General features: G+C 46.3%; 1 protein-coding gene across 1 annotated transcript in view; it reads right to left on the bottom strand.

Moving 5' to 3' along the window:
- STX1B (syntaxin 1B) overlaps positions 1-12,366 on the bottom strand; it is a 58,585-nt gene that overhangs the window by 46,070 nt on the left and 149 nt on the right. The gene's annotated exons all lie outside the window — the stretch shown is intronic.

Genomic DNA, 12,366 nt, shown 5'->3' on the forward strand with positions numbered 1-12,366 from the left:
GGCGGGGAGAGAGAGAGAGAGAGAGAGAGAGAGAGAGAGAGAGAGAGAGAGAATGGACGGAGAGAGAGGGATAATGGATAGATGGATGGATGGAGAGAGAGAGAGAGAGTGTGTGGATAGATGGGTGGATGGATGGAGAGAGAGAGAATGAGAGAATGGATGGATGGAGAGAGAGAGAGTGGATAGATGGATGGATGGAGAGAGAGAGAGAGAGAGAGAAGGAGAGAATGGATGGTGAGAGAGAGAGAGTGGATAGATAGATGGATGGATGGTGAGAGAGAGAGAATGGATAGATAGATGGATGGATGGAGAGAGAGAGAGAGAATGAGAGAATGGATGGTGAGAGAGAGAGAATGGATGGATAGATGGATGGAGAGAGAGAGAGAGAAGGGATGGATAGATGGATGGAGAGAGAGAGAGAGAAGGGATGGATAGATGGATGGAGAGAGAGAGAGAGAAGGGATGGATAGATGGATGGAGAGAGAGAGAGAGAAGGGATGGATAGATGGATGGAGAGAGAGAGAGAGAAGGGATGGATAGATGGATGGAGAGAGAGAGAGAGAAGGGATGGATAGATGGATGGAGAGAGAGAGAGAGAAGGGATGGATAGATGGATGGAGAGAGAGAGAGAGAAGGGATGGATAGATGGATGGAGAGAGAGAGAGAGAAGGGATGGATAGATGGATGGAGAGAGAGAGAGAGAAGGGATGGATAGATGGATGGAGAGAGAGAGAGAGAAGGGATGGATAGATGGATGGAGAGAGAGAGAGAGAAGGGATGGATAGATGGATGGAGAGAGAGAGAGAGAAGGGATGGATAGATGGATGGAGAGAGAGAGAGAGAAGGGATGGATAGATGGATGGAGAGAGAGAGAGAGAAGGGATGGATAGATGGATGGAGAGAGAGAGAGAGAAGGGATGGATAGATGGATGGAGAGAGAGAGAGAGAAGGGATGGATAGATGGATGGAGAGAGAGAGAGAGAAGGGATGGATAGATGGATGGAGAGAGAGAGAGAGAAGGGATGGATAGATGGATGGAGAGAGAGAGAGAGAAGGGATGGATAGATGGATGGAGAGAGAGAGAGAGAAGGGATGGATAGATGGATGGAGAGAGAGAGAGAGAAGGGATGGATAGATGGATGGAGAGAGAGAGAGAGATAATGGATGGATAGATGGATGGAGAGAGATAGAGAGAGATAATCGATAGATAGATGGATAGAGAGAGATAATGGATGGATAGATGGATGGAGAGAGATAGAGAGGGTGAATGGATGGATGGGTGGAGAGAGAGGGACAATGGATAGATAGATTTCAGAATGAATGATAACACTTTTGCACGTGTCATCAATGAGCCACCTATAGCCCCACAGCTGCTGGAGAACCACAAGTCCCATGTTGGCTGTCTGGCCATGCTGGTTCCTGTAGTTCCTGTGTGGGGTAATGGATTTCCGAGGGCCGTGCCGGGTTGAGTCACCGGCAAAGCTGTCACCTACACATTACTCTACAGACTGCAGGAGGACCAATTATAACATGAATAACAGCATTGGAGCGATCACTCCCCACTTCTCCCCACAATGCCGCCTGCCCTGAGATTTGTGACTTTCATTCATGCCATACAATGGCTGCCGTCACACGCCGCGATTACCTCCTCACACAGCCAGACATTACTACGATGAGGTCATCAGGTACTATAGGTCTGAGCGCCATGCAGAATTATACAGAGAATTCCGTAAACACACCTACAACCCGGATAATACCTAAAGTGACCCTGCACCGTCTTAAAGTGGACCTGTCAGTAACTTTACAGGTCGGCATCAATAAATTCCTGACCTGTCACAATATACTATTTTTCAGGAATTCCTTGATCTTCAGTCAGTGACTTTGCCTAGGCCAAGATGATGCCGGCAGGAGGAAGGAGGTTCTGATTCCTCTACATAGATCTTTATCACTAGAGGGATCACCAGCAGGAGGAAGGAGGTCCTGATTCCTCTACATAGATCTTTATCACTAGAGGGATCACCAGCAGGAGGAAGGAGGTCCTGATCCCTCTATATAGATCTTTAGGTATCACTAGAGGAATTTCCAGCAGGAGGAAGGAGGTCCTGGTTCCTCTATATAGATCTTTATTATCCCTAGAGGGATCCCCAGCAGGAGGAAGGAGGTCCTGATTCCTCTATATAGTTCGTTATTATCACTAGAGGGATCTCCAGCAGGAGGAAGGAGGTCCTGATTCATCTATATAGATCTTTATTATCACTAGAGGGATCCCCAGCAGGAGGAAGGAGGTCCTGATTCATCTATATAGATCTATCACTAGAGGGATCACCAGCAGGAGGAAGGAGGTCCTGATCCCTCTATATAGATCTTTAGGTATCACTAGAGGAATTTCCAGCAGGAGGAAGGAGGTCCTGGTTCCTCTATATAGATCTTTATTATCCCTAGAGGGATCCCCAGCAGGAGGAAGGAGGTCCTGATTCCTCTATATAGATCTTTATCACTAGAGGGATCCCCAGCAGGAGGAAGGAGGTCCTAATTCCTCTATATAGATCTTTAGTTATCACTAGAGGGATCTCCGGCAGGAGGAAGGAGGTTCTGATTCCTCTATATAGATCTTTATTATCACTAGAGGATCCCCAGGAGGAGGAAGGAGGTTCTGATTCCTCTATATAGATTTATCACAAGAGGGGTCCCCAGCAGGAGGAAGGAGGTCCTGATTACTCTATATAGAACTTTAGGTATCACTAGAGGGATCCCCAGCAGCAGGAAGGAGGTCCTGATTCCTCTATATAGAACTTTAGGTATCACTAGAGGGATCCTACACACGAATAAGGTTCACATGCTCTATATGAAGCTAAGATCAAGAACACGGGGACATGACCTCAAACCAGCAGAAGGAAAGTTCAAAACTAACCTTTGAAAGTGTTTTACCCCAAGAGTAGTGGATGCTGGGAACAGACTTCCACCAGGGGTAGGGAGCCAGTCATCAGTAAGTGAATCTAAGCATGCCTGGGACAAAACGTAGATCGATAGATCGATTGTCAGCCATCACTTTTAAATGAGCCACTTTAACCAGCTCAGGGAGGTCCACAGACAGCCCATTGACAGATGTCAATGTGAAGTGAGAATAAGAGACTGCAACCTCAGTGATACATTGTAATCTAAATGGTGCTGAGTGCGAGGATGGTGAATACAGAGCAGATATTCACTTCTTGCCCTGTGCAGTAGCCAGAGAGGGAGGTTGCACAGCACCTGATCATGTGATCCTAGAATCACTGCTGCAAGATATTGTTTAAAACTCAGAGTAAAGGTGAAGGTGATCTTTCTGGCTCCCTGGCATGAGCAGTTGACGCACCGATCTCACTGGCTGCGCCGACCCCGGAGCGCCCCAGCAAATGATCGCACCTATCGCAGGGGCTCAGGACATCCTCAGATGGGATCATCTACAGTCTCTGTAGGAATCCTGCGAAGCAGAAGGAACGGCGAGTCGTCAGCGACGCGGAGAAAATCTGCAATGAAACCTGATCGATGTCATGTTACACCCCCCTGTCAATATGGGCTCTGCGTTATACTGCGCTGGGAATGACATCATCGGGGTGATCTCATGTGCTGGAATGTGCTGCAGGAAGGAGGGGGAGATGGGGGAATAGGGGATGACAAGGCAGAACGCCGGCATTTCATTTAATCTCCCTGATACATCTCATTACCGGAAGATTCGGCTCATTCTCGGAGGTCCCCTGACCTTTTCCTCGCGCCGCGCATCGCTGGCCCGTGCCGCGCACCGCTGGCATTAAAGAGAACCGGTCACGCTACGATCTTACTGCTCACTCTTATAATGATTTCCCCTCTTATTTAGCTTTCTTTTCCTGGTGTGAAGGATACTCAGGATGCTGAGAGTTGGGAGCTCCACTGAGCACTGAGACTGCCCTGTCAAATACTGACTTCCATCTACAGACACATGCTGTGTCATAGCGCCTGAGTGTGCATAGCGGTATCACATAACAGAGCTCTGTAACTGTTTACATGCACACCAACTGCAGGGCTCTGTTAGCTGACCCTGCCATGCATACTCAGGAGCTGGGAGCAGGGGCGTCCCGAGGCCGGGTGTCACCTGGGGCGGAGACCGGGTGACACCACGGTGTGACGCCATCGGGCATGCGCGTGGCGTCACTACGTGCGCGATGACGTCATTGTGCATGCATGGCCATCTTATTGACGCTTGCCGGCGGCTATGTTAGTGGTGGACGCCGGCAGAGAGAGGAGGGGACGTTCACCCGGCGGGATGAGGTATGCCGCCAGGTCCCCTCCCCTCCGAGTGCCCGACTTTTTAGAGGGGGTAGGAAGTCAAGAAGTTCTTGCTGCACTCCTTACCGGAGTCAAAGGAAGACCCGTGTGGACGGGTGGGTGCTTGTAGTGGCCACGGATGGCGCCGTGAAGAAATATAATAGGAATAATAACGTCACCAGCAGTAGTGCTGGTGACGATATTATTTCTTTTTAGAGGGGGTAACACCAAAATGACTGTCAATGCCTGCCAATGGTGTCACCCGGGTGACGGCCGCACCACTCGCACCCCCCTTGTGAGGCCACTGGCTGGGTGGTAGCGTAATATCAGCCTGACTTCAGGCAGATAACAGGACCACATCTGTCGGACCTGAGAGGGCCTCCGGGCTCTGATTCTCAGCTCCGAGAGTCACACCTCAAAGGACATAACTGAAGGGAATAACCAATGACGTCATACAAGTCAACTATTCACTGGGTGTGGAATTTTACCCGTAAAACATAAATAATTGCCAGCAGGAAGGCTTTTTATTGCAGGTGAGACATACTATGGGGTACACCTTAACCCTTTCGCTGCCAAGGCCTTCCCCCCCCCCCATTTTTTGCACCCCTGTTATAATCCACTTCAAACCCCCAAACATGATACATTTTGTGAAAGCAAGGACCCTGTAGAATAAGCTGGTGGCAGGTGCAAATGTATAGGTTGCACGATATTGGCGAAACTCTTTAACAAACCGTAAACATGTTTCTAAAATATAAAAGATGAGGTTACAATGAGTAAATAGATACCCAACATGCCCAGGTTAAAAATTGTGTGCATCCGTGAAACGGCGACAAAATTCAGTACCCCAAACAGTTTATAGGTGACGACTTAAAAGCCCCCTTCAGGTCCTCAGTTTAGAGATACACGTAAATATCGGTAGAGTTATTGCACTCATTCTAGCGTGCGGGGCGGGCGATACCCAACATGTGTAGCACGATGATCGTTTTGTACGTAGGTGCACCCATTTGCGCTAATGTGCGCCTGCTTGCGGGGGACTTTCAAATTTTTTTTCAATTTATTTTAATTAATATTCATTTTTTTAAACTGTTTTTCTTTTTTTACTTTACTTTAATTGCTATCACATGGGGGGCTTGCAAGCCCCCCATGTGATAGCATATTGGTGGTGACAGGTACTCTTTAAGGTGACACTAGGGGTCCAAAAGACCCCCAGTGTCACCTTTTCTCTCTAAATAAGCTATTGGGGTGCAGATCGCACTACAATAGGTTATTGCTTGGCTTCAGGAGCTGAGCAATGACAGCCCAGGGACTGGAAGTAATGTAATCCGTGTCGCTCCCGGTCCCATAGAACGGGGAGGAGATTGGTGAATGGATGTTTGCCGCTCCCCTCCCCAGCTTCCCACCGCCACCCAAAATGCTCAGCAAAAGAAAAAACGGCAGGGGTATCGGGTGGGGGGGGGGCACTTTACCTGCCCATAGAAGTGATCTTGTGGCAGCTGTGTCACCAGAATCGCTTCTATTGTAAAGCCGACAGTCAGCTTTACAATAGAAGCCTGTAGATGTCCTGTGCACATACGTGGGAGTTACATAATCCCAGGCCGGCCAATCAAGATGCTGCTGAAACTGGAAGAAGGGCAGGTGAAGATGTTGGTGCTGGCGAGGGAAGTTTGTAGATGTTGCATTGCTGGCTTCATTACATCATAGCTCTCCATAGTGGGAGGACCTGGATGTCTCAGGCTACAGGTCTGTCCCTCCCACTCTCACTGCCTTATTTGATTGACAGGCCAGGGGATTCCTCCATGTCTACCATCCACCATCACATCATAACTTGTCTGACAGGCCAACAAACACCTGGTCTCTCCCGCCCACCATGATATACCTTGACTTAAGGGATAGGAGACTCCTGGTCTGTCATGTTCACCATGGCAGCATACCTTGTCTGACAGGCCAACGGACTCCTGGTCTGTCCCATCTATCATGATATACCTTGACTCAAGGGACAGGAGACTCCTGGCTTGTCTTGCCAACCGTGACCTCAAAACTGGACTGACAGGCCAGGAAATTCTTGGTCTTTCCCATTAACATGACATCATACGGTATCTTGACTCAAAGGACAGAAGACGCATGGACTGTTCTGCCCACCAAGACCTCAAAACTGGACTGAGAGGCCAGGAAAACTCCTGATCTGCCCTGCCCACCATAATATTATACCTAGACTGGCCGGACAATAGACTCCGGATCTGTCACTCCCACTGCGACACCATACCTTGACTCACAGGCCAAGCGACTCACGTGCCAAAAGACTTCTGGTCTGCCATAATCATACCTTGATTAGCAGGCCAATAGACTTCAAATCTGTCACTCCCACCATGACATCATACCTTGGCTCACAGGTCAATAGATTCCTATCTATCACTCCCACCATGACATCATACCTTGGCTCACAGGCCAACAGTCTCCTGGTCTATCACTCCCACCATGGCACCATACCTTCACTCAAAGACCAGAAGACACTTGGTCTGTCACAATGTTTCCCTTCTGCGCGACCACAATCCCTCATTAAATGCAGTAATTGGATTATATGTGTGTCCCCGGATTGTGTGTGTGTCCTGAATATGTGTATGTCCCCGAAATATGTGTCCCCCCTCCCCCCATAATATGTGTGTGTGTGGCTCTGGAATCCTCATTACTAACATGCTTAACACTTCAAAACCCATTTATTTTGTATCACTGAACCTGAGTTAGGGTTAGTGGTTGGTTATGATTAGGGGTTGGCTAAGATTATGTTTCAGTTAGAATTAGGGGTCAGTTAAAATTAGGGGTCAGTTAGAATTAGGGGTCGGTTATGATTAAGGGTCGGTTATGATTAGGGGTCGGTTAAGATTAGGGATCAGTTAGAAATAGGGGTCGGTTAGGATTAAGGGTCAGTTATGATAAGAGGTCGGTTAAGAATAGGGGTCAGTTAGAATTAGGGGTCAGTTAGAATTAGTGGTTGGTTATGATTAGGGGCCGGGTAAGATTAGGGGTTGGTTATGATTAAGACCCCATTCACACCTAGCGACATACCTTTTGCAGCGGATCCGCACGGCCGGGATAGCGCGACTTTCGGGGCGACGTTCCAGCGACGATCCAGCGACGGTAGCGCGACCTTCCCCGTCGGGCTCCATAGAAAAAAAGCAAAATCGCGCAAAATCCGCAGAAAAAAGGGTCCGGTAGAAGCGACTTGCGACCGCGACGAGCGACGCGCGACGCGCGACGCGCGACATGGAGTTAAGACAGCTCCATTGAATAACATTGGCCGGAGACTTCTCGCGATATCGCACGGCAAAAATGCGCGATATCGCGGCGGAAATCGCGCGACAATTCGCTATATGTGAACGGGGCCTAAGGGTTGTTTATGATTAGGGGTTGGTTATGATTAGGGGTCCGTTAAGATTAGGGATCAGTTAGAATTAGGGGTTGATTAAGATTAAGGGTCGGTTATGATTAGAGGACGGTTAGAATAAGGGGTTGGTTATGATTAGGGGTCGGTTAAGAATAGGGGTCGGTTAGAATTAGGGGTCGGTTAGAATTAGGGGTCAGTTATAATTAGCGGTTGGTTATGATTAGGGGTCGGGTAAGATTAGGGGTCGGTTATGATTAAGGGTTGGTTATTATTAGGAGATGGTTATGATTAGGGGTCGGTTTTGATTAGGGGTTGGTTAAGATTAGGGGTCGTTTATGATTATAGATTTGGGGAGAGGTTAGGTTTAGGATTAGTCTTATGCTGGTCATATACTTGACAATTTTTGGTCGGCTTTCTCCAGCTTTCCATTACCAAAAATAGGAAGGATCGATACAGCCGCCAACAGATTTTACCAAAACCAAAAAAACATTGAATTTTTCGGGTCGGTTTCCTTGACCAGTTCCGTTATCTTTGTGATTAACAATGACTGAAATTGTCTTACAATTGCCCCGTGTAAACTCACTTAGTTATTCTCAAGATTTTACTGGGAAGGGCGATGTCTAGGTTTAGGACACAATCGTGGGAGTCGTGAGGTCTGCAATAAGTCAGCGGCCGATCGGCTTTGTGTAAACCAACATGCCACATAGACCTGCCACATAATTCACGCCATCCCTAGATACAACATTCTCTATTCACAAAGCCAACACACAAGGATACCAGTCTTTATTTTTATTTATAATTCTCAGCTGAGAGCCAATGAGATCTAATTATGGCAGTCACATGACTGAAATTAAAGACCCTTATCCTTATTTTAGGGACCGGTAGACTATCGCATTGTTATAATACATGTTACATATGATGTGCTGCTGTTGCAATGCGGGGGGCATCCATGTTGAATTTTTCAACTAAATTAATTTCGAATCTTTAAATTTGAATCATTTTGAATTTTTACATTGAATAATTTTCAATATTTCAGTTGAATTCATTTAAAATTTTTGAATTAAATTAATTAAGATTTTTTTAAATTGAATTAATTTTCAATGGCACACAATGCACTTAGGCATTGCGGCACGCTGCAACAAATGGTGACCCACCATACTGTGTTCTGTTAAAAATTTTTGTAACACATCCAATTTCTTGGACCTTTTTTGTACGTTAGAAGCCCAGTGCGTGATCTGCCTCAATGCAGCGCACTTTAACATGTGACCTAACGCATGTTAGCGCAACTCACGCCTTTAAATGAGCTCTGTGAATTGAGCTTTATGAATGGTACATCGTATGTGACCAAAGCAGGCCACTTGCTGCAAAACCGCAGGGCCCCATACCGCTACACACATCCTCTCTACCGCCATGTATATGACATCATTATTTAATCAGCACATTTTGGGCTTTAGTATAAAGTACACAACGCATTGCAATTAATTCAGACAGCCTGCTCCAGATCCTACACAGCCCCTATAACCAAAACCCAATGCCAGCCCGCCGAGATCAACCGACCAGGGTTCACACATGTGTGACGATACTGACAGCAGCCCGTCTCCTGCAGATAAAGTCCAGCCCTGCCCATGCATACTGCAACACATCACACAACCAGCTCAGGTGCAGATCTCTGCTCGAGGAGAAAAACAAAAAAGATTGCACGCCGTGTCCGCGTTTCTGTGCACATGACCGGCTGCAAAATGATTCATAAAACCATCGGCACACACACACACACACACACACACACACACGGACGTATGGCACAGCTGTGCAAAGAGCATGCTAATGGAAGACGTGCAGTGAATAATAATGAGCTTCCCCACACACCCGTGTCATGCATGTACGCTTTGCAGTACACGAAGGGCCATTAACCCTCCGCTGATTGGACGGAGGGCTCACCCCACTCACTCACACACAGGGCCATGAATGGAGGCACAGCTGTGTGTGTTTGTGCAGTGTGTAGTACACACTGCCGTGAATGAAGTGATTCTAATGCTCACAGCATGAATGAGAGAGACGCGACAGACTCTGACACACTCAGTCTCACACGTTCAGGATCGCAGGGCACACACACACACACGGCCACGGGCAAATGGGCATGTTTGTTGGCAAAGCGCACAATAATGCACACGGCGGAGGGGGCTTTGCTGGTCACTCATCATATTTCCATTGGGGATGCCTGGAGTACGAGGGTGCTGCAGCAACCACCAACCGGTTAACCAACATGGAAGGCGAATATAAGTCGCCAGAACGCCACGGATCGATATCGTACAATCCAGACATTATTAATATGTGCACACACGCACACACGTTGAACTAGATGGACCTGTGTCTTTATTCAACCTCACCTACTATGTAACTATTAAAGCCATCGCATCACAATAGGCGCAGGTGCGACGTTTCGAGGCCACGCACCATCATCAGGCGACGGCGACACACATTACATAATCCTATTGTAACACAACCATTGTGTAATACACACCGACAGACAAAAGCACAATAACGTTTAGGAGGGGTCAATATCAATATCATTCACACCATAAACGGCGCGGTTTACACGCCAATTGGACAAGTTCACACCTAATTCACACTGTGAGTGCTGCCCATTACACACACACTGCACGCCGACTGTAAGACACGCACACTCCATCGCCCGGATCAGGAGGACGGATCATCTCATCCAACAGGCGCTACGGATCAATACAATATGCACCGTACACAGCAGCCCCTCCAGCTATGTGACCACGGTCTCACACATACAATTCTCTGCGCAGGTCATCATCGCCGTCTAGTAAAGAAAGATTCGCTCGATTTAAGTGGTAGGATAGACGGCTTAAAATGTACCGGTGAAGTATAGATACCCTACAGATATACTGTACATGTGCTACGCACAGATCACAGAGACCTTCCATGGGATGGAACAATGTACAGTATATACAACACAATATAGTGATATATTTGTATATAGCGCCAGTGGCTACAAGGATTAAAGATAGATAGATAGATAGATAGATAGATAGCATTAATGTACATATGTACATCATCCTTGTCTACATTATATAGGATGGGTGTATTTTCATTTACAGTGCCAGCAGCTAATACAAAGATAGATAGACAGATAGATCAATAGATAGATTGATAGAGAGAGAGAGGGGAGAGAGAGAGAGAGAGAGAGAGGGGGGGGAGCGAGAGAGAGAGAGAGGGGGAGAGAGAGAGAGAATACTTCTTTGCATACAATATACAGATCTGAATGGGTCCATATATACAGGTATAATACAGTACCCGTGTATACAGATTGTACTGGACACTGTATGACTGCAAGATGGATATAACATGCTAGAACTGGCTGCATGCTTGGGCTTCTTCATATAGAAATACAGTGTTGTGTGTAGATTGGATCTAAGCATCTTGTCCACCCTAAACACCAGGACTATATTATATCTCTACATGGATCCACAAGCCTGTATATTATATATACATTGTACTGGCCACTGTATTACTGCAAGATGGATATTTCATACTGGAACTGGGTGCAAGCTTGGGCTTCCTCATATATAAATAGAGTAATCTATAGACTGAAGCTTTCCATAGGCATGTGTGTATCCATATAAAGAGGTATAATATAGTCCTGGTGTATAGGTTGTAGATTCAATCTTCACACTGTACTATATTTATACATGAGGAAGCCCAAGCATACGTCCTGTTCTGGTATGAAATATCCATCTTGCAATAATACAGTGGCTGGGACAATATATATATAGGATACAGGCCATTATGTATCCATATATACAAGTATAATATAGTCCTGGTGTATAGGATGTATATATTCAATCTACACATTGTACTATATTTCTACATGAAGTACCCCAGGCATGCTCCAATTTCCATCAGAATGCCCATCTTGCAGTCATCTAGTGTCCAGTACAATGTATATATATATAGTATACAGGCCATTATGTATCCATATATACAGATATAATATAGTACTGGTGTATGGATGTAGAGGATGCATAGATTCAATCTACACATTGTACTATATTTCTACATGAAGAACCCCAGGCATGCACACAGTTCCATCAGAACACCCATCTTGCAGTCATCCAGTGTCCAGTACAATGTATATATATATAGTGTACAGTCTAATATGTATCTATATACAGTATACAGATATAAGATACTGGTGTATGGATGTAGAGGATGTATAGATTCAATCTACACACTGTACTATATTTGTACATGAAGAAGCTCAGGAATGCACCCAGTTCCATCAGAATACCCATCTTGCAGTCATCCAGTGTCCAGTACAATGTATATATATATAGTGTACAGTCTAATATGTATCTATATACAGTATACAGATATAAGATACTGGTGTATGGATGTAGAGGATGTATAGATTCAATCTACACACTGTACTATATTTGTACATGAAGAAGCTCAGGCATGCACCCAGTTCCATCAGAATACCCATCTTGCAGTCATCCAGTAACCAGTACAATGTATAGAATCCCCCTATGCACAGACATGGGGGGTAAAGCTCTATAATAATACATATGGGAAGAGGTAGAGAGTGATCCTCCCGCACTGAGAGGCTCAGCTCATAAATCAGTCAGACACAGACCCGCAATGCACCCTCTCCTCTCCTCCTCCATCATCCCCCCCCC

This window comes from Nanorana parkeri, unplaced genomic scaffold (genome assembly GCF_000935625.1).
Source record: "Nanorana parkeri isolate BGI_ZX_2015 unplaced genomic scaffold, ASM93562v1 scaffold1605, whole genome shotgun sequence".
Lineage (NCBI taxonomy): Eukaryota > Metazoa > Chordata > Amphibia > Anura > Dicroglossidae > Nanorana > Nanorana parkeri.